A 22,516-nucleotide genomic window follows, 5' to 3' on the forward strand; every position below is an offset into this window, starting at 1 on the left:
GTGGCTCATGACTCTGACTAGCTACACTGCATTAAACGAAAATCCTAACAATTATGCCTGGAAAAGCCAGTTGGGTCATTATGCAGCCGCAGGATTTAGTCTTGCTTTGCCACATGGTTTCTGTTGTTCTGTTGTAGCAGAGCTATTTCAGGCTATCTGAGCTCATCTCCATTGGCCCCTGTTCACCTCCGCTGTGTGGGGCTCATGACTTATTTGCATATTAGTGTAGGTAATTAATTTCCCTACCTGTCACGCTTTTGTTTGCGGGGTGGCGGGGAAAGAATTAATCAGAGGGACAATGCCCAATTCCAGCTTCGTATTCTCAAGCGTGAAATTGCTTTCTTCAAAGGCTCGCTTATGAGTTCATAGAAAAACAAGCACTTCTAAACCCGTCTGCCTTCTGGAGTGAATTGTGGGGGGGAGATCAAAATGCCAAAATATTTTCTTTCCTTCTTGCGTCTCTTTCTTTCATTCTCTCTCTCAATTCCCCCACCACGCACACACCCACACACATTTATCTGAGTGTGCAGCCATGTGGTCTGACCAGTGTGCTCAGGGTTGCGTCAGGTCAGTGCTGTGAGATAAAGATAGTGGAGCAGCCAAGACGTGTGGAGCTACGGTGGAACTACAAGACTAAAAAAAAAACGGAAGCTTGTAGAGAAAGCTTGTGCTTGGAATTGCACTTGCATTCCTCCAAATGGCATCCACTGGTCACAAAGCTGCATGAAACCAAGCCAAATCACTAAGAAAGCTCAGATTATCATGTTTAAGTGTTTTCTGACTCTGTTCATCACACTGCTATCTATATAAATGCACAGAAGTAGAAAGTAGGGCTGCACAATTCTTGATTAAATTAATGGGATTGATGATCATGCAGACCCAGCGTCGGTCTAAGAATATTTAAACAGTTGTTGATGCTGATGAAGCTGTATGAAGTTACAAAACAAATTCCAAAGATTTTGGAATTTCAGGCAGATGGTGTACGAATACAGAAAACCCACTAGTTAGGACTCCCCCAGTCACATGATACTACCAGTGCTAGGGGTCCAAGGCTAACACGGGCTTCCTCCAAGAAGTGTGTGAAGCGCTACAGCATCTTTTTAAACTGCTGCTCACACAACGTCACTGGACAGCTGTGCTTGGAGGAAAGCGCCAACCCCCAGTTCTGTTACGTCAGCTAACAGATGCCTGCGATGACTAGTACCGCGTTGATTGATGGGGGGTGAAGGGGGGCCATCCTACCCACCCAGAGAGAGCGAGGCCTCTTGAACTCCTGGCTACTGACGGCTGTAGCATCACCAGGGGTCGAACTCGCCATCTCTTGTAATGGGACCAACACTTAGACGGTTGCACCACTCGGGAGCCCCCATCACTATTATTACCCTTCCCTGCAGCAGCCACCCACCAAACATCACTGCAAGGGCAAGATGTACTTGTAATAATGAACGTATGTTATGTGGAGAGCTAGGGCAAAAATAGAATGTTATCACTTAAATAATAAACGTTTTATTTACCAAAAAACCAAACACTGCATTCCAGCATAAGAACGTCATCCCAACTGTGAAACATGGTGGTGGCAGTATCATGGATTTGGGTCTGTTATGCTGCCACTGGAGCAGGACAGCTTGCCATCATGTGATGATCAGTTCTACAAGCGTACATCAAGCCCTCCTTCCATAAACTATAGCTCTACAGATGGAGAGCCCTGCAGTATGACAACAACCCTAAACAAAACAGTCTACCAAAAAATGGTTGAAGCAGAAGAAATTATGCGTCAGTCAAGACCTTAATCCAGGTGGAGTGTTATGGCAGAAACTGAAGCATGGAGTTCATGCAAGAAAGCCCACCAACATCACTGAGTTGAAGCAGGTTTGTAAGGAGAAGTGGGCCAGAGAGATTTTAATTTGGTTCTTTTTTTCTATTTTTAATTCTATTTATCACTTAGATGAAGATCTGATTACATTTTTGCTCAGATTTGTGTAGAAATTCAAATAATTCTAGTTCACAAACTTGCTAGCACCGCTGTGTGCAAAACTCTGAAAGTACGTCATTTAATACTTTCCTGACATTAAAAAAGAAGAAGCCGGTATTTCAACATTAGGTCAAACACTCAGCATGACTGGACGTCAAATATCAGCAGCACAAATGAAGTTAACACAAGCTGGTTTTACAACAAAAGCCATGCAAGAATTTGCTATAAAGCCTTTCTAACCCACTTAAATTCCCAGCCTTATTACATACTAAGGCTTGTTATCCAGTAACAACAGGGACTTCAATGCAAACGAGTTAAGCTAGTCTTAAGTTGTAGAAGTGTGTAATGAAGCCCTGTTAATGGGGTTATTACCTACATAAGAATTATTGCTACGTGTAATGAAGCGAACTTTAGAGACCAGGATGCCTGATCCATTACATTGAGAGCAAGTGGGAAATTTGGTACGTTTGATTTTTCACCAAACGATCAAATTATAGTATAAATGTTTTGAGGCACTGGAGCACAGACAGATTAGACTGTTCCAGCACATATTTGAGCAATTTCAAACAACTATAATTTCATTAGTGTGATTAATAAACTGTACATTAAACCATAACAACTGCAAATGACTTAAAACCTGGGCTAGTGTTGATTTGGGTCAGCCAAGCCCAGCATGCAGCCTCCAACACACAGCAAAATAATGAAGACTAATAATTGAAAGAGTATGTGCAGATTCCCAGTCATTACCGCTGTACTTTTATTCCTTACTCAGCAGGAGGGATTCGCCTTCTATCTGTGTGTGTGTGTGTGTGTGTGTGTGTGTGTGTGTGTGTGTGTGTGTGTGTGTGTGTGTGATAACTGTTTCAGCAATTGCTTGCTCTGTAATGGTTCTCCGACTCTCACAGCAAAAACATATATGTGGGTAATTAGAATCAGACACTGTCATCCTGGTCCTGCCACGATCACCAGCATGCATATTTTGTCCAAGCACATTGTTTTTTTTTTTTTTTGCGTGTGTTTACACACACACACACACACACACACACACCCCTTCATGTTTCAATTCTTGTCATAGAAAATAGAAAAAATATACTTAACAGAAAATTACACAGAAATCCCAGCAACACCTTTTGCATTAATTACAGCATCTGCTCTTTCAAGCTCTGTCTTAGATATTGGTTGCATTTTCTGCATCTTATGATCCAAGTAACTCCAATCATTCATAATCATAATGTTGAGGTTTGGACTCTGGGGTGGCCAGTCCGTTGTCCACTGAGGGCTTCCTGACAGCTACACATCCTTTCAGACCCACAGCTCTGAGTGGTCTTCCCACAGTGGAAGGATGGACAGAAACACCTGTGGATGTTTTCAGATCTGAAGCAGCTTGATCTTCTCCTCTCTCTCAGAGATCAAAGCTTTAAGTGCTGTTTATCTGATGGGGGCAGTTTTGGTCTCTACCAGGGCTTCCAGGTGGTTGTTAGGAGCCCCTTTTTCTATTCAGCTTTTAATCATTTTTTGAAAATGATTCAATGAAAAGTTATACTTTTTGACCAGAAATGAATGAAGGAATTTTGTACAGTATATAAACACACCCACACACGAGACATAATCGTATTACATATAGGTGCTTATATGCATATAACACATAGGGACATCTGTATGACCTCGTGTCCTGATATTGGATAAAAACCAACTGTGAAAGATAAACATAGACAGAGGGTCCGGGTTTGTCTGGCAGCTTTAATTCTATCCCCTCGGTTTCTGCATTCTCAGGAAAATTAGAATAACTGAAGCGCTCCAGCACACACACTAAGCATCTTGTTCCAGAGCTTCTCTGCCTCGCACAATCAAATCTCAATAAGCACCGTCATTATTCAATGCTATTGAAATTTTGATGGCCTATCAGTTGGCTGCTACACCCAGGGCCATGATTGCAGCACAGCCAGATACCCAAAACAACACGTCCAGATGAATCTAACCACCTCCCCCCTAAACCTCCCTGCCTAATTTGATAGAGATGCTTCTCCAGGTTCCAGGCACAAAAGAGCTGTAATTATGCATTGTGCGGCCTTGGCTGGAGACAGGTTTTCATCTTGGTGTCTATGGAAACACTAATAAACGGGTCCGACTGAGTCAAAACAGCGATTTCATCCATCGCCGAGTGGTGTGTTATTGAAAATTAGATAGTATAAAAAGAGATGTTCTCTCAGGGAGCCACTGATTTGTGAAAGACAAAATATAAGATGTTGACTGGGACACAACAGAAACAACGCCAGCGACTGCAACAATGGCACTAGGGCCTACATGAGCTCAAGCTAAGGTAAAGATATTCTGAAACGATGTTGCAGACATTTCATCCAAGGTTTATAAATCCATCTTTCAGCATGGCGCAGTTATCGTTCTCATAAACATATATAATTGAAAACTTACAGGGAGTGCGATGGCTCATGGTCAAACTCTGCACACAAATAGGAGGCCTACACTGACGTCTATCCTGGCACAAATTCTGCAATAAACAAATCGAAATAAAAATTCTCTCACTTTTTTCATGTCTTACAGGTCCCAGATAAGTCTTGTGAATCTTGGGCAAATTGAGGCTACTGTACTACATTGAAAAATGCTTAGCATGCAAAAGTTTCGCATCTTCTTTTCCTCCACACTTCATCGCCTATATGACCTGACAATTGCTTTTCCCTTTACATACTGTACAGATCAGAAAAATGCCAGCCATTTGAAATTTTTTGTTTGTTCATGTGAGAAAAATGAAGATGAATGCAATGCCAGCCCCACCCTATTTTGCATACTTTTACATATGTGTAAATATGATATTTATATTATCCTATTTCTGTTTTTACTCTGTCTAAGTTTGGTGAATGCCAGGAACACTGCGCCAGCTGTAAAGTTTGGTGGAGGGGGAATAATGATATGGGGCTGTTTTTCAGGGGTGAGCCTAGAACCCTTGGTTCCAGCTTCAGCACCAAGACATTCTGGACAATTTTAGGCTTCTAACTTTGTGGGAACAGTTTGGGCAAGAACCTTTTCTGTTCTAGCATGACTGAGACCAAGAACACAAAGAAAGGTTCCTAAAGGCCTGACTGGGTGAGTTTGGTGTGGAAGAACCTGACTGGCCCTCACAGAGCCCTGACCTCAACCCCATCAAACACCTTTGAGATGAAATAGAACGGAGCCAGAACCTCTTGTCCAACATCAGTGTCTGACCTCACAAATGTGCTTCTGGATGAATGGGCAGAAAGTCCCCACAGACACTCTTCAAAATGTTGTCAAAAGCTTCCCAGAAGAGTGGAAGCTGTTAGAGCTTCAAAGGGGGAACAACTGTATATTAATCCCGATGGGTTTAGAACGGGATTCATGAAAACTCCTGTAGGTGTAATGCGTAGGAGTCCCAATACTTCTGTCAATATAGTGCTTGTTGGGTAAACCAATCCAAACCATCACAAGTCAAGTGTATATCAAAAGCAGGAGGCTAAAGCTGACCACAGAGCTCCACTCTGATGTTGCTAAACCCTTCTAGCCACAATCTTCTAGACCACTGAGAGCAGCAGTGTTCCAGCCCTAATCTAACACACCTGACTCGCTTGATTAGGCCTTCAATCGCATCTAAATACTACAGCCGAGGCAGCCCTGCCTTAGAGGAACCACTTTTGGATCCTCAAGAACATTTCAGTGGATAGTTATTTCAAACGCTTAGTTGAAACCGTTCATTTGAAAGGTTGCTGTAATAAAGCTGATGATAGTTTACAGCAAAGCTTCTTAAATGTTTTGACTCGAGGACCCAAATTAGAGAAATGGCACCAAAGTGGGACCAAAGTAGAAAATTAGAGTGTAGGAAATGGCTCAGCATGGTTCCACATTAGCACAGCGTAGCTTATAGATGGAAAGAGCGGGACTACGGAAAGTACTGGTTACATTGTGAGATGTTTTCTTATACAAACAACAAAGCATAGAAACCTCAGTGCTGTACTTAAATCGTTGGTAGAGTGTTGGTGCTTGCTTAAAAAGAAAAAATACAGCTGACCTTTCTTTAAAACTAACTGGCTGTCACCAGTTTTTCTTTTCTCGGGCTGTTGCTCTATTGTTTCACGTTTTGATTGGTAGGAGGTGGGATTGTTTGTGGGCATTCTACTTCCACTGCAGTAGGTCAGCTGGACAGTCAGTCACAAGCACCAGTGAGGCCACGCATTAACGACTTAGCTTCGTCGTTTCCTGGGCACAGAGCTTCTGAGAGCTTGTCTACATAAATGTATTCATTAGGTTGTGAAATTCAACAACTGATCCTACTTCAATATCCTCACAGTGGACACTTGACCCCGGATCCTTCCAGAACAGGATCAGATCAATCCTAAATGGAACAGCTGATGTCTAAAGTTTTGATCCCTCTGTTCAGGGGACAAAGCCAGAAAGGGGCTTAAGTCGAGCGTACGTGACGGCCGCTCTTGTTCTGCTCTCTCAAAGTCCCCGCAAAGCCTCTTAACCTTCCATTCCCGTTCCGCCTACTGTCTCTCCGCTTCTTGATTCCCTTTTCCCCTCCAAGAAGGCATTAGGAAAGAACTTGCGTTAAATGGCGCGTACTCTATGCCAAACACCCAACACCAGAGTAATCCTCTCACTCACTCTGACACTATGTGAACCGTGGAAGCTCCTTACGTTAACCAGTGGCTTTATGAAAGTTCTGATCTGCTGTTTGAAGCATTGAGAGGAAAAAGAGAAACACGGAAACGGGAAACATTGTAACAGATTTTGTATTCTGTTCTATTATCTTATACACCAATAACATTCGGACCACCTCCTTGTTTCTATGCTCACTGTCCATTTTATCAGCTCCACTTACTGTATAGCTGCACTCTGTAGTTCTACAGTTACAGACTGTAGTCCATCTGTTTCTCTGATACTCTGTTACCCTGTTCTTCAGTGGTCAGGACCCCCATGGACCCTCACAGAGCAGGTACTGTTTGGGTGGTGGATCATTCTCAGCACTGCAGTAACACTGACGTGGTCACTTAGTGTCACTGCTGGACTGAGAATAGTCCACCAACCAAAAGTATCTAGCCAACAGCGTCCTGTGGGCTGCACTCTGTGAAGGACTAGAGGATGACCAACACAAACCATGCAGCAGCAGATGAGCTGTCGTCTCTGACTTTACATCTACAAGGTGGACCGACGAGGTAGGAGTGTCTAATAGAGTGGACAGTGAGTGGACACAGGGTTTAAAACTCCAGCACCACTGCTGTGTCTGATCCACTCGCACCAGCATAACCCACACTAACACCCCACCACCACGTCAGTGTTACTGCAGCACTGAGAATGATCCACCACCCAAACAGTACCTGCTCTGTGAGGGTCCATGGGGGTCCTGACCACTGAAGAACAGGGTAACAAAGTATCAGAGAAACAGATGGACTACAGTCTGTAGTTAATAATTAATTAAATATATTAATTATATAGTTAATAACTAAAGACTCGACATGTGACTTGGACTTGAACGTAGAGACTTGAGACAACTGTCAGGCCTAACAGCCGATAGCTGTCTACACCAACATCATGCGTCAGGCTCCAGTCCTCGCGGGCCAAAACACTGCAGACTTCAACAGGCCGCCGCATTAAACACACCTGGTTCAGCTCATCAGCGAATCTGCAAGGCCTTCATGAACTGAATTCAGAGCGTTAGATTTGGGTAAGCACTGATCTCCACAGCATTTGGGCCTGGAAGGTCCCCAGTTTAACATGCCTGGCCTACATAATCATGTTAGATCTACTTACAGCCTATTAGAAATATAATCATCGATTTTTAAATTTTGTACCATACGGTTTAGCAATGATGCGCATTTTGATGCAAATTATGCTTTTTTGGTCAATGATAGTTCATGACACCGTTTTAAACCGAAAAGCCTCCACAACAGTTGCTGGAAGCTGCTGTGTGTCCAGGAGGCTGTAGTGGTCAGCGTCCTGTGTGTGCAGAGGACTGAACTGCGCAGAATCCTACAGGGAGGGAGGGGGGGAGCAATCTTGGGCCATTTTTAAATGTCTTGCTGAAGGTCAGGTTTAGCAATTCCAATGGAGGTCCGGCAGAGTTCGGAACTCCAGAGATAAAGGCATGGGACTCGTAAGGTCAGCGTGAAGAGAAATCCTTTGTGATCACGGCCACCTTTTGTTCTGTTAGGAGCTCCATCCAAGCACGCTGAGCGAGGGCCAGAGGTCAGAGGTTGTAAGGAGAACACACAGACACTTTCTGATATTTTGTTTTAGAGGGCTTTGAGGAACGCTTGGCAGGAATGAGAGTATCTTCCTCACGGACCGGGCGCCACTGGCATATCTGGACGGATCGCTGACATCGATATGTTGTCAGGGAGACGCTATAAAAAGAATGAGGCTTGATTCATCAAAGCTTCATGAAGCTCTGCCTCGGACAACTGCGCCAAGGAATGTGCGGATGTGTGTGAGAGAGAGAGATAGAGGGAGTGCCAGGCAACTGCCAGCTGAAAAATGTGTTCCTCGGTGACAGATAACCGCACTGCGTTCCAGTGTGTGCGGTACAGGGACTTGCGTGGCTATCGCGATGTGCATGCATGCGCGGCCTGTCAAAAGTTTGGGTACACCCAAATGTTTGATTTCCACTCTTTACCGTGTTTAGCCAATCACTGCTTTCCATTCCCTTAACTGAGTGAGATGATGCTTTTCCCATTAGACTAGATGTACTGGGCAACCAGCAAGCCTCAGTTTATCCATGTGGAACCCTTCCCTCCATCATCAAACTACTATGTTCAGAGCCGTGAAAAAGTACCCCTCGCCTGTTTATTTTTTAATATCATCGCTGTCTCAAGAAAAATAAGCATCTCCAAAAGTAGTAACTTTACAGGAGAGGACAAAAATATTCTTACCTTTCAATGTTAATGGGGAGAGATTTTATTCTAAGCAATTTTGGAGCATTTCTATTAGTCCAATCATCATGAAATAAGCCAGCTGCTGAGCTCAAATGATGCATGAAAAAGTGTAAAAATCACCGGAAAATGGAGATGTGTTTTTCATAGGGCAGCAATGTCAGACTAAAAGTTTTCTGATCCTCATATAAAAAAGCAGGAGGAAACTCAATAAAACAGCTTTAAAGTCCTCATTTCATTTATTGACGTATTGCAACACCTATTCCACCCAGGTGAAGAACAAATGGCCCCTCTAAACATAATAACTGTGCCGTCTTTAGCAGCAACAGCTGCATCCAAATGCTTGAGAGCAGTCTTTCACATCATTGTGGAGGAATTTTGGACCACTCTTCTTTGCAGAATTGCTTCGAATCAGCCAAATTGGAAAGCTTTCAGAGGGATCCACGTCAGAACTTTGACTAGGCCACTCTGAAACGTTAATTTTCTTTCATTTGAGTCCTTCAGAGGTGGACCTGCTCTTGTGCTTCTGGAAAATCGCCTTGTGGTCCAGACTGTTGTATTATTTCAACTTTCTTTCTCAACTCTACCAGATTTACTCTCTTTTGATTGCGGCAGAGCTTGCTGAGATCGTCTAGCTTATTTCACAAAGCTGGAAACACCCTAATGAAGTGAGGTTTAGATTTAAGAGCTTGTCCACATTCTCTGTTTTACACACACCCAAACAGAACAAAACTAATTCCATCTCTCTGCTTTTTTCCAAGTAAATGACCACCCACCTGTCCGGCTGGACACTGATGGACGACTGACTGTCAAGCTCTTCTGCTACTCGACACACCAGCTGCCCACGCGCCAGCTACTGCCACCTGCCTTGGACTAGCTGCCCACCCTACACTGATGTTCTCATAGACTCCTAGCTATTACTACTACTAATACTACTGCTATTAATATTAGTAATATAATAACTCTGTAGGTAGTCTGACCAGAGGAGGATAGGTCCCCTCAGGTGAGCCTGGTTCCTCCCAAGGTTTCTTCCTCAGCTCTGAGGGAGTTTGACCAGAGGAGGACGGGTCCCCCCTGGTGAGCCTGGTTCCTCCCAAGGTTTCTTCCTCAGCTCTGAGGGAGTTTGACCAGAGGAGGATGAGTCCCCCCTGGTGAGCCTGGTTCCTCCCAAGGTTTCTTCCTCAGCTCTGAGGGAGGTTCTCCTTGCCACTGTCGGCCCTGGCTTGCTTACCTGGGGGTTTTTACATTAATGTTAAAACTTTATCTTTACTGGAATTCTGTGAAGCTGCTCTGTGACAACATCAGTTGTAAAAAGCGCTACAAATAAATTTGATTTGATTTAGCCTGGGCGTGTCCAGTTTAATTGATCCCAATTAACTAAATTTGGTTAATTGGTTTATTGATTAACTAAGGGGGCATTTACCTTTCACACCAGGCCAGTTGGTGTTGGATTTTTATTTATTTTTGTTCAATAAATGAAAAGAAATCATTTAAAATTTGTATTTTGAGTTTGCTTTGATTGCGCTATTACGTATGAGTCTTTCTTGATGTTGATTCTAGACTAATATCCCCTTTATAGCACGTATGAGTCTTTCTTGATGTTGATTATGGACTAATATCCCCTATTATAGCACAAATGAGTCTTTCTTGATGTTGATTATGGACTAATAGCCCCTATTATAGCACAAATGAGTCTTTCTTGACGTTGATTATGGACTAATATCCTCTATTATAGCACAAATGAGTCTTTCTTGACGTTGATTATGGACTAATATCCTCTATTATAGCACGTATGAGTCTTTCTTGATGTTGATCATGGACTAATATCCCCTTTATAGCATGTATGAGTCTTTCTTGATGTTGATCATGGACTAATATCCCCTTTATAGCACGTATGAGTCTTTCTTGATGTTGATTATGGACTAATATCCCCTATTATAGCACGTATGAGTCTTTCTTGACGTTGATTATGGACTAATATCCCCTATTATAGCACGTATGAGTCTTTCTTGATGTTGATCATGGACTAATATCCCCTTTATAGCATGTATGAGTCTTTCTTGATGTTGATTATGGACTAATATCCCCTATTATAGCACGTATGAGTCTTTCTTGACGTTGATTATGGACTAATATCCCCTATTATAGCACGAATGAGTCTTTCTTGATGTTGATCATGGACTAATATCCCCTATTATAGCACGTATGAGTCTTTCTTGATGTTGATCATGGACTAATATCCCCTATTATAACACGTATGAGTCTTTCTTGATGTTGATCATGGACTAATATCCCCTTTATAGCATGTATGAGTCTTTCTTGATGTTGATTATGGACTAATATCCCCTATTATAGCACGTATGAGTCTTTCTTGATGGTGATTATGGACTAATATCCCCTTTATAGCACATATGAGTCTTTCTTGATGGTGATTATGGACTAATATCCCCTACCTCAAGGTGTAAGAGGGTTTATTTAGTTCTGTATCTCTTTAGCTGATTCCTGAATCTGGGAATTTAGATTTAGTACATGATGCTACTTTCAAAAAGGTCTTAACAGAGGAACCAAAGTTTTTGTTAAATAATATAATTAGTTACTAACATTTTGGGTACATTTTCCTCAAACCGTCTTCTTTGCTATGGGAGCTGGTTTAGGCTGAATGATGACTTGACAGTTTTCGTGCCAAACCTTAGTTTAAAGGACACAGAAAAAACATTTGGCCTAAAAGCTTTAAACAGCTGAACTATTTCAGTACTGACGTCGCACCAAAATGATGTGAGCTTAATATGTTATTAAGAAAACAAAGAAAGCTGGCAAAGAAAAGCTTGAAACGCTTGGTGTTCCCGATTGTTTTGATAAGCAATGTACATGTTCCATTTGGAATGTGAGTCATCCAATGTCAAAGCCTGACACACCCTGCTGAACAATCCCACATCACTCTTTCCAACGTACATCCCACGGAAGCCTTTTTTGGGAGCCAAAACAAACCAAAACAAAAAATCCCCCAACAACGGCATCTGACACAGTGCAGGCTTTCAGGCCTCTGATAGAGAACAGGTAATTCCCCCTCATCTCCCCCATAATTCCAGTAATTCCAGGGTTCCACCGAGCAGGAAATATCAACATTTGCTCATTCGTTTACTTCTCTGTTCTTTCCAGTGACGTGCGTATGGAAAGTATGGTATCTATTAACCCCTCGTCTGCTCAGCTCTCCTCTAAATCCCTCCAACACTCGCGCGAGGCCCTCGGAGAGCAGAGATTACACTGGGATCAAGCAGTCTGCAAACAGCTCCTCTCAAACACAGCACTCTTCATTCATTTTCATATCGTGGCAGTGAAATAGAATTGCTTAAAGAATGTTTTCTGTAATATTCACTGACACACACCAAATTCAAACATTGGAAACATTCTCTATTTTGAGGCCCGGTAACAGTATTTTGGTCCTTTTCCAGCATTTATGACCACCTCACATCTACATGAAGTCATTTTAGTGTTTTACCTTCCACTTATGACAATTGTGGAAAATTATTTCTCTTTATCTCATAGAATTATTGCTATGCCTTTAGATTAGTCTATGTAACATATGTCACATATGTGTGCACCAATCAGGCATAACATTCGGACCACCTCCTTGTTTCTACGCTCCCTGTCCACTTTATCAGCTCCACTTACTGTATAGCTGCACTCTGTAGTTCTACAGTTACAGACTGTAGTCCATCTGTTTCTCTGATACTCTGTTACCCTGTTCTTCAGTGGTCAGGACCCCCATGGACCCTCACAGAGCAGGTACTATTCGGGTGGTGGGTCATTCTCAGCACTGCAGTAACACTGACGTGGTGGTGGTGTGTTAGTGTGTGTTGCGCTGGTCTGAGTGGATCAGACACAGCAGTGCTGCTGGAGTTTTTAAACACTTCAGTGTCACTGCTGGACTGAGAACAGTCCACCAACCAAAAATATCCAGCCATCAGCGTCCTGTGGGCAGCGTCCTGTGACCACTGATGAAGGACTAGAGGATGACCAACACAAACTGTGCAGCAGCAGATGAGCTGTCGTCTCTGACTTTACATCTACAAGGTGGACCGACGAGGTAGGAGAGTCTAATAGAGTGGACAGTGAGTGGACACAGTGCTTAAAACCTCCAGCAGCATCTGAAGGGCCCCTTCATGATGCAAACCCTTCAGTCACGCAGACTGTTAGCTCTATTTACAACAAATTTTTTCTACTAATGAACAAAAAAAGCAGGGGTTTTTAAGAGTGCAGGGTTTCTGCAGGTATCAGCGAATTTAATTCATGTTGTTTAGACCTTTATAAAGACGTTTTAATGCTGCGTTATACTTGCTACTCCATTAAGGCTAATGTAAGAGCTAAATTTAAAAAAGCATTATGCATGAACACAAAACAGCAGTGAGATGGATAAGAGCAGGTGTACAAATAAAAGGTCATTAAAAGTAATAAGCTTTTTTACTAATGCTAGTTTTTACCTGGCTTATATATCTGTGCATTTGCTTGTGTTAAAAAATAAAGATCTCTTACTCGAAGCTCAAGCCAAAGAAGTAGTTGTTGATTTTTCCTTTCAAAATCAATCAGATTCAAGCAAATACTTGGGTTAAATCAAGATAAAGCCCTAATTTTTGCAAAATTGTATTTGCAAAGTGATTTTGAATTTTTATTGTTTTTCTATGGAGATTATTCCAGCTGTGTGTGCACAACTGAATCCTTTATCAGCAATGGGTCTGACTTAAAGTAGCTGAATTCCTACATAGAAGGGGTGTTCAGACACTATAGGACATATAATATTGTGCAAAAGTCAGAGACCACCCTTCATTTATTTACTGTGCAGTCTAATCGGCCAGCGAGGACATTAAAAAGGTCATTTTTCAGTGTCAGGAGGAAAAAAAAACCATATTTAACAGACGATATAAAATATAACTAGTTTTTCAATGTTTACAGCCATTCTCTTCAGGAGACTCACTCCCAGCTCCTCAAAGAATCTACAGACACTCCTCCAAAGCTCCGTCTGAGAAGCTGGTTGATTTTCTGAAGTGATCAAACCCATTCAGTGGTGCTGAGGTCTGGACTCTGGGGTGGTCAGTCCATTGTCCAGCTTCTTTGTTTGATGTGTCCGTCTCCTTTTCTCAGTGAGGTTCTTCTCGCTCAGCTACACATCCTTTCAGACCCACAGCGCTGAGTGGTCTTCTCACAGTGGGAGGATGGACAGAAACACCTGTGGATGTTTTCAGATCTGAAGCAGCTTGATCTTCTCCTCTCTCTCAGAGATCAAAGCTTTCAGTGCTGTTTATCTGATGGGGGCAGTTTTGGTGGCCGGCCAGGTCTGTTAAGAGACCCATTTTTAAAATTTTCTCAGCTCCAATTTTAGAAATTTTTTCACCTGTATTTCTTTGCATTTATTTTTACATATACAAACAGATTATCATACATCTGATCTCTTAAAGATATATCCTGCAAATTATATGAAATGGTGCTTAATGGCCATTTTGCCTGGTCTCTGGCATTTGCACAGAACTGCAGCTGTAGTATATATAAATGTCTGTATTTACTCATTTTTAGTGTAGAAATAATAAGATTTCCCCTTTTTTGTTTAGACATGAAGACTTTCAGAAGAAGAAGAACTTTTAGATTTTCAGATATCAGCTTTTGCATTAGCCAGTGTAGGTCATTGATATCACCTGTGTCTTGTTTGTAAACCTGACGTGCATCTGACCATTTGCCAGCACAACTGAAATTCAGAGCACAGTGTTTTGTGAAGCAGGATCATGCAGCAGCACTTCTCCAATTAAAACACCCCTCTCAGGTTCGGCGGCGGGGTCGGTTGGAGCGGTATTAATTAGCGGACAAATGAGAGGGGAATGAATCGGGTCACTTTCCTCTCTCGCCCCCGGCTGTGCTACTGCTACAGCATCGCTTGGACCATCCTGGTGCCTCTGATTAATTAAATGGCTGAGTGGAACTGGGAGGCTCGAGCGAGCGACTGCGGGTCAAAACGTATTAAACTGTCAGCGCTGACCTCTGCCTGACCACTCTCTCCACACCAGGCGGACAGATGCAGACAAGGCCCCCTTGTGCAGCAGAAATTACATTTCAAGTGGATGATGGGTGTGTGTGTGTGTGTGTGTAAGTGCTAGGAAGGGAGAGATAGATGGAGATGAAGAGAATTAGACAGAGAAGTGGGCGAAACAATAAACAAATTGATTCCATTGAATGTAACGCACTGAGGAATGAAGGCTTTGCATTCATAATTGGCCTCTACAATCAATCGCAGGGCCAATTTAAACAAATGAATGCTAATGGAATGTTTAATGAAAGCCACAGTGTATAGAGAACTGATAAAACGGAGGGAAACATCACTGCGCAGCTGCTTTCACACTGCGGGTATTAGCTTTGGCCTGCTGTCCTCGCATGTCTCATACATGAGGTCTGGCTAAGTGGTCCCACTGCTCCTGTACCTCCTTTAGCATGACAGATGAAGGACAATGGCTGCAGCAGCCTGCAAAGACCCTGGATCCGACTGGAAGGTTCATAGAGGCAGGCGCTCGGGTGGTCAAATGTACCCCAGTAGCCTTAGTGACCAAACAGCATAAAGGCTATGTTACCAACAGGGGTGTAGCCAGAACCTTCTGAATAGGGTGACCAGGTTAGACTCAATTTTATGGACCACTGTGGTCGTGTGTCTTTCTGTAGTCCGCGTTATGCCCATATTAGGAACGCCGGTCTAAACTCGATTTCTCTATGGCCAGAATGAATAGGGTTTTCAAAACATCACCTCTATCGCCCCCTGTGTTAAATAAAAAAGTTCAGAACCTGACATATTTTATCCCGTGTGCATTTTTCTCCCGAATACCACCGGATACTCTGAGTAATGAGGTTGTTAAAGAGTTTTAATACTAATATTGCTACATGCGAGCTAAAACTACTGCACATCAATATGATGTCACTAAAGCTACACAAAACGGCGGGCTGTGCCGGTGCCCTGACGAGCTGTGCTACCTCATCAGAATGTTCTACTAGTGTATATTTACAGGTATACCCATAAATAAAGCCTCTAGGTAGGATATTTTGATAAAACTCCTTATCGAAAAATACTACCAGCATTAAAACTACGAGGCTGAATTTAGCTTTTATTCACCAGCGTCTTGTTTGAGTGTTCCAGTTCCACCTTAAATGGTGCAGCAGTTGTGATTGACTATCACAAACATTAGCAAATGGGACAAAACAATACTGACCCGTGAAAAATAAGTTAGTCATTCAGCTGTCAAGCGGAAATTGAGAAACCTCCCCATATCAGGGCTTTTAACCCACCGTGAAGCTGAAGTCAGCCTCTTTTTCACCAGCTCCTTGTTCGCATTTGCCCATTCCATCCTAAAAATGGATGTGGAACAGGAAAAGTCAAGCAAAAAGCTGGCGAACGTCCTGAGAAAATGTCCTCTGAAAAATGTGACCGACATTACCAAAATAATTAGGATATTCTGAGAGCCTAAATCAGTTTATCAGGGGGTCAGCAGTGATATTAAGCTGAGTCTGTACTGGATTAGCCTGAGTGCAGGTGTGTTTGTAGATCTTTTCAAATCAAGCTAAAAGGAAAGATCTATCGAGTTGCAATGAGCATCAGATGAAGAACTTGTTCTGACTTCTTTTCATCTGCCCTCAGTCTGTACATGGAAATCTGCTACCACACTGGCAAAGCGTGCTCAAGGAGGCTGCCACGCTAATGACGTCGATTCAGTGCACAGTAACATGAGCTTGTAGCAATATTTCAATAACCTCATTAGATTAAGAGACCCTTATTAGTCCCACAAAGGGGAAATTTCACCACCGCTTTTAACCCATCCGTGATGTGAAACACCACATACACACTAGGGGGCAGTGAGCACACCTGCCCGGAGCGGTGAGCAGCCCTATCCGCAGCACCCGGGGAGCAGTTGGGGGTTAGGCGCCTTGCTCAAGGACACCTCAGTGGGCTTTCGGCTCTGGGGTTCGAACCGATGACCTTCTGGTCGAGAGGCTGGTTCCCTAACCTCCAGCCCATGACTGTCCTCATAATTCAGAGGGTTCAGGTGTATTCAAAATGAGAATGTTCCCAGGATAGATGCATCAGGCTCTTAATAATTTTATCTAGCACAGATAGAGGCAATTATTATGAAAATCCTATTCATTCTGGCCATAGAGAAATGCAGCTTAGACCCGGAGTTCCTAATACGGTCATAAGAGCTGCAAAGAGAAGAAAAAGGTAGGGCTCACATTATGAGAGGGTGACATTTGTTTTTGAATATTCTATAACAATCCCAGATTGTTGATGTGGGTTAAGACTTTGGATCCCACTATACTGGGTGTACATGCACCACTGAGTAAATCCCTCTGAAACGAACAGGCGCCAATGCTAACGAGTCTTTCCAGGTCCTATAGAAGCTGTATGGTGGACAGCGTCAGAGGCCTGTGCCATGATAAGCAAAGCAAAAGCAAAGACTCAAACAAAGCTGCTTAAAGCCACACTTAAGCCTCCCCTTCAGAATATAGCAAAGCACTCCGTCAGTCAGACCCTGAGCACAGCAAGCCGACAGTGAGGCAGACAAAATCTAAAGTCATTATCCAGTGTTTACAATGCAGGACTAATATTTATCCATGGCCGCTGGTGGTTCTTTTGATCAGACACTAATAGACGTAGGAAGTGAGAAGAACACTAGTTAAAGACAGAATAATTCAAGGCCATGGGTTAATGCAGCTGCTGGAGGTGTGAAAAGGTTCAAGGGGACAGACTGTGAAAGTTATTCAAGCAAAGTTAGTCAAGTAGCTTGTTCTGTAGTTTTTCATCCGCACAAGAATAAAAAAAACATTCTGGAGTTGTTACATGTCGATACAGGAGTATCCAGAAGAGGCCGTGAGTTATTCATTTTTCAAGACTTGGTAGTTCTACAGTTACAGACTGTAGTCCATCTGTTTCTCTGATACTCTGTTACCCTGTTCTTCAGTGGTCAGGACCCCCATGGACCCTCACAGAGCAGGTACTATTTGGGTGGTGGATCATTCTCAGCACTGCAGTAACACTGATGTGGTGGTGAGTTAGTGTGTGTTGCGCTGGTCTGAGTGGATCAGACACAGCAGTGCTGCTGCTGTGTGATGCGTGTGAAACAAAGTGTGATATTATAATTAGTTGTTGAATTTTTCATAATCAGCTTTCATTCAATACACAATATGTGTGTGTGTGTGGGGGGGGTGGGGGGGGGTATCTATATACATGCTGAACCAAAGAGCATGTGTGCCTTGGAAAAGTTTAACCCGGTGAACTGACTCCATGCACTCCTGTGAATGATGCCACCACATCAGCCTTCATCAGGGCCCACAAAACATACAAATAATAACCCACTCAGCGCAGCACGCGGCAAGGTTAAACACCCCAGACATTCAGCAAGGGCATATAACTCTCTCTCTCTCTCTCTCTTACACTCGCGCGCTCTCATCTCCTCATCTCAGCATGAACCACGGTAAACAACAAAACACACATCCATGAATTATTCAGCGCAACAACAACAAAGACCAAAAAAAGAGCAAATTACACATGAGCCAGATGCCCTCTCTAGATATATACTAGCATAAGCATGCTGGAATCAAGCAGCCAGCCAGCCAGGCCAAGCAGGCAAGCAGCCAAAGCAGGCAGGTGGGGGGGATTCCTGCTGACTCACAGGGCAAAGCTGAGAATGCGCTTTCTGCTAGGCCTGTGAGACGCCTCCTGCGGCCCAGCGGCCCGAATACCAGCCTGGGATTAGCTGTCACTGATCATCTCTTCTGCCTCCAGCTCTCACCGCTGGTGCGCAAGGCCTGCAGCTGTGCACACAAGGCTGCCTCACTCTCTGAAACCAGGGAGCTGGAGATTAGTGCAGGCTGCCCAATAAGAATGCATGGCTGCCGTCCTGTTTTGGCTCCGCTTTCTTCTCTGATGTTTCACACTTCCCTAACGGTGTGGTCTAGCCTGAAGTAGTGGGCATACTACATCAAGCTGAAAGGTCCTCCCCTATAACCACAAGTTCAAACATTGACCTCTACATGCTACCCATGGTTAGCAAGAGTTGCCTGGGTAGCACATAGCAATGTGTTTTGTGCCACCACAAACGCTGTTTTGGCATTAGAATATGGCTAAATAGGTGCAACGACCCTTTAGACCACGTAATAATATGACCACAGGGGAGGGCAAAGCTCTTTTGCACTTTTTTTTTTATCACTGCATATTGTGACGTCAACACAGAATAAGAAGAAGTGGAAAACAGAGTGCTCTTTTATTGAACATGCAGCTGGGAACACCTGCCGCCAGCACTACGGGAAGAGCTGTGAAGCTAACATTAAACCTACCCAATCAGCCCCACAACCTGGCACAGAACATCACACACAACATATATATCTGACAACATCTGCTCCTGTTTACTAAGACTGATGGTAAAAACTGATCCTACACTATTTAACCTCTTTCTGTAGGTCCCCTAGTAGCCATTCCACCAATGGAAATTGACTTGATGCATGTATTCAGATTAACTAGGACACTGTTGGCTCTCCGTGTTGAGCTGCTAGTGAGCATTGATGGTGAACGGGGAAGAGAACCCTGTGCTGTGAAGACAATTCACAGTTCTCCACAAACACGGTAGTGCCTTTACAAAACAGACAACCGCAGCTTTCTTCATATCAAAAGAGCCACAATAAAAAAAATGCATTTATCGCATTTAAACGCAATAAAAGCACTTGACTGGCTTGCTCACCTACAAAGAAAATCCAGTTTGGATTTCATCAACATTGTTGAAAAAAGCACGGCTACTGCGAAAAGGGACTGTGGAAAGCTGGTCTTATCACTGCTGCCATTGCCTGGGCTTTTCAAACAGATTTATTTATTTTCATTTAAAAAATAAAAAAAAGCCAACACTTGCCATGTTACGCTATTCTTAATTAAGGGGATCCGACTGGTGTCGGTGTAATCTCCCGGATCAAAACAATGTAGCCTGGACATTCACTTTCGTATGAAGATTTACTTATTTATTTCTTTTTTTATGTAATTTAATTCTACTTCTAATCAGCCCATCAACACTGTTTCGATTACAGCATTCCTGTGTTGAACCTGAGGATAAAGGAACCGTGCCAGGGTCTTGTCACCCCGTCAACTAAATAGAGAGGTCTATTTTTAGGATTTGCTACCTGATCATTACCTTGATCTCAATTCAAACTGGACTATTAGTGAAAGGGCTTAGAGTTTGATCAATTATAGATGACAATTCACTCTGGAATTATTACTTGGCAGACTTGTAGATTCATACTGTATCAAAATCATAGAGCTTGTTGATAAATTACTCCTTAAGTAAACTAATCCACCTCGAATAGGCCTTGAGGAAATCTGCCCTTTGGCTAGCTACACAGATATCTATAATTGATCAATGTTGAAGTTATCCTATGTAAGATTTGGGGATTTGGAGACCTTGGAGATCTGGTTACAATGTGTAACTGCACACAACACATTGCCATGTCAATGTTGGTACCGGAACCCTTTTTAATCCCTTCCCCAAGTGGATGAATGTGATGAACGTGAGCGCATGGAAAGAGTATTCAAAGAGAACTCAGTCAAAATTTGACTAAAGGACGCATCTCCTGAGGATGTGAGTGAATATCTACTGCTGTCATCATATCTTCATCAAAATAATGTCAATTTTGAAACCTGAACATCAAACTGGACCTTCTTTTTGAACCCTGTGTGTGACACTAATATGCAAAGATGAACTGAAAAACTCACAAAATCTGAGCCGACACCTCTGACATTTAATGCTGCTTCAAGGTTAAAACAAATGTTGGTGTTAATTCGTTTCTTCTTGCTTGCATCTAAATCTCACATAGAATGATAATAACAGCCATATTCATCAGTCTCTCATGCATCATTGTGCATAAATGCATTAAGGGCTTACATTGAATTTCTAGTCATTACACCATGCAGGTACACAGTCGATATGCTTACAAATCACGTAACCTCTACTTTGCCCAGGCCCCAGATCATGCATGGGGTTCAGTAAAAGGATGGATGCTCATCAGACATGCTGGTGATTATGTTTGCCTGCTTTCAAATTCAGGGACGCGATGTTGACACTCAAAGACTTAATCAACAGCGGATGGGTTGGGTTTGCTTGCTGAGTTTAAATGCTGTTTAATCAAGGATACACATGCATCATTAATGAGGGTGTTCCAAAGATGGAAAGGAGAGCTCATGCAGAGGCCGTTCGTTCTCAAAAAGCAAAGGGGGGGCCGGGGGCTGGGATGCTTCAGCCAATCAGATTAGACGCAGGGCTACTGCGAGTCACATTGCGAGATGTATTAATCCAGCGGCTTGATGTTTTGAGAGTAAGGTCTCGTTGCTCTGTCCAACTGTGCTGATGATAAATATTTTGATATGCAGCATTAATTGATGACACAGCCACGTCAATTCCAGCTCAATTTTCATTCAATTACCTCATTTGGAAGCTAATTAGAGAGCAGCTTATTCATTTATTCATCTCTGCTGGAACGGTCCATCTTGGCTCGCCATTAATTTCATTTAGGGCAAACAGTAAGATACATTATTCATTAGTGAATTATGCCAATATAATTTCTTTCATTATCACAGGCAACGCGTGGTGAGGAAGCAGCAATATTAGTTTCATTTGCGTTTATTTGCCCATGCGGTTCGGGAGCAAAAGAGTATCCTGGCAACAAAGTGACCCCAGGGCCAGACCCCAGCAGCTGCACGTGCTGTCCAGCTCATCCTGCCCACGAGCGCTGTTAGCTTCTGACAGCTACACACACGCCGCAGAGCATTCAAAACACTTGCACAATGCAAAGACATTTTTTGAAGCATAAACATTAACGTGTGAATCAGTGCTGGTGCGATGACTTTGGCCCAGCAGGCCGAGGCCCGGCTATTATTTTCATTGGGATGACCCTAACTGACTTTCAGTGTTAACATATCATGGATAAATAGACTAAAACACAAATCATCAACCAAGTAATCATGACAGAGGCGTTTGCTGAACATTGCTCCTTTATCCACCAAAATAACGCCCAATTTTCAGCAGTGAATTTATGGATCTATTTATCAGAATGACCTCATCGAGTACTGTATTAGCAGTGCTGTCAGTATTTTGGGGACAAATGTTTGGAGGACTGTTAAGTGGATTTAAGCACCGATGGCCTATAAACAATGTGTTGTTTTAAGCTGAAAGAGGCCGAGTACAAAATGTAGGATTAGATAAATAAAGTAACTACAATTATGGTTATTATCAGGGCTTGATTTGGGGTGTGCAATAAAAAGGTAACATTTTATTTGGACTGGTCCTTTAATGAATAAGCCCTTATGAGTTTGTCAGTAACACATCAACGACATCTCAGTGAAGTAGCAGCAGTGAAGATACCCTGAAGTAAAATATCTTGTAGATGTTCTGTTGGTACGTTACTTACATTAAGCAGATGTGTTGTGAATATTCCATTACGCCTAATCCAAACCCTAATTCTAACCCTAACTTTAACCCAAAACCCAATCCTAACCCTTACCCTGGCTCTAATCCTAACCCTAACCTTAACATCAACCCAAAACCTAATCCTAACCCTTATTCTAACCAAATAGAATAACTATTAA

Source organism: Pygocentrus nattereri, chromosome 24 (genome assembly GCF_015220715.1).
Source record: "Pygocentrus nattereri isolate fPygNat1 chromosome 24, fPygNat1.pri, whole genome shotgun sequence".
Lineage (NCBI taxonomy): Eukaryota > Metazoa > Chordata > Actinopteri > Characiformes > Serrasalmidae > Pygocentrus > Pygocentrus nattereri.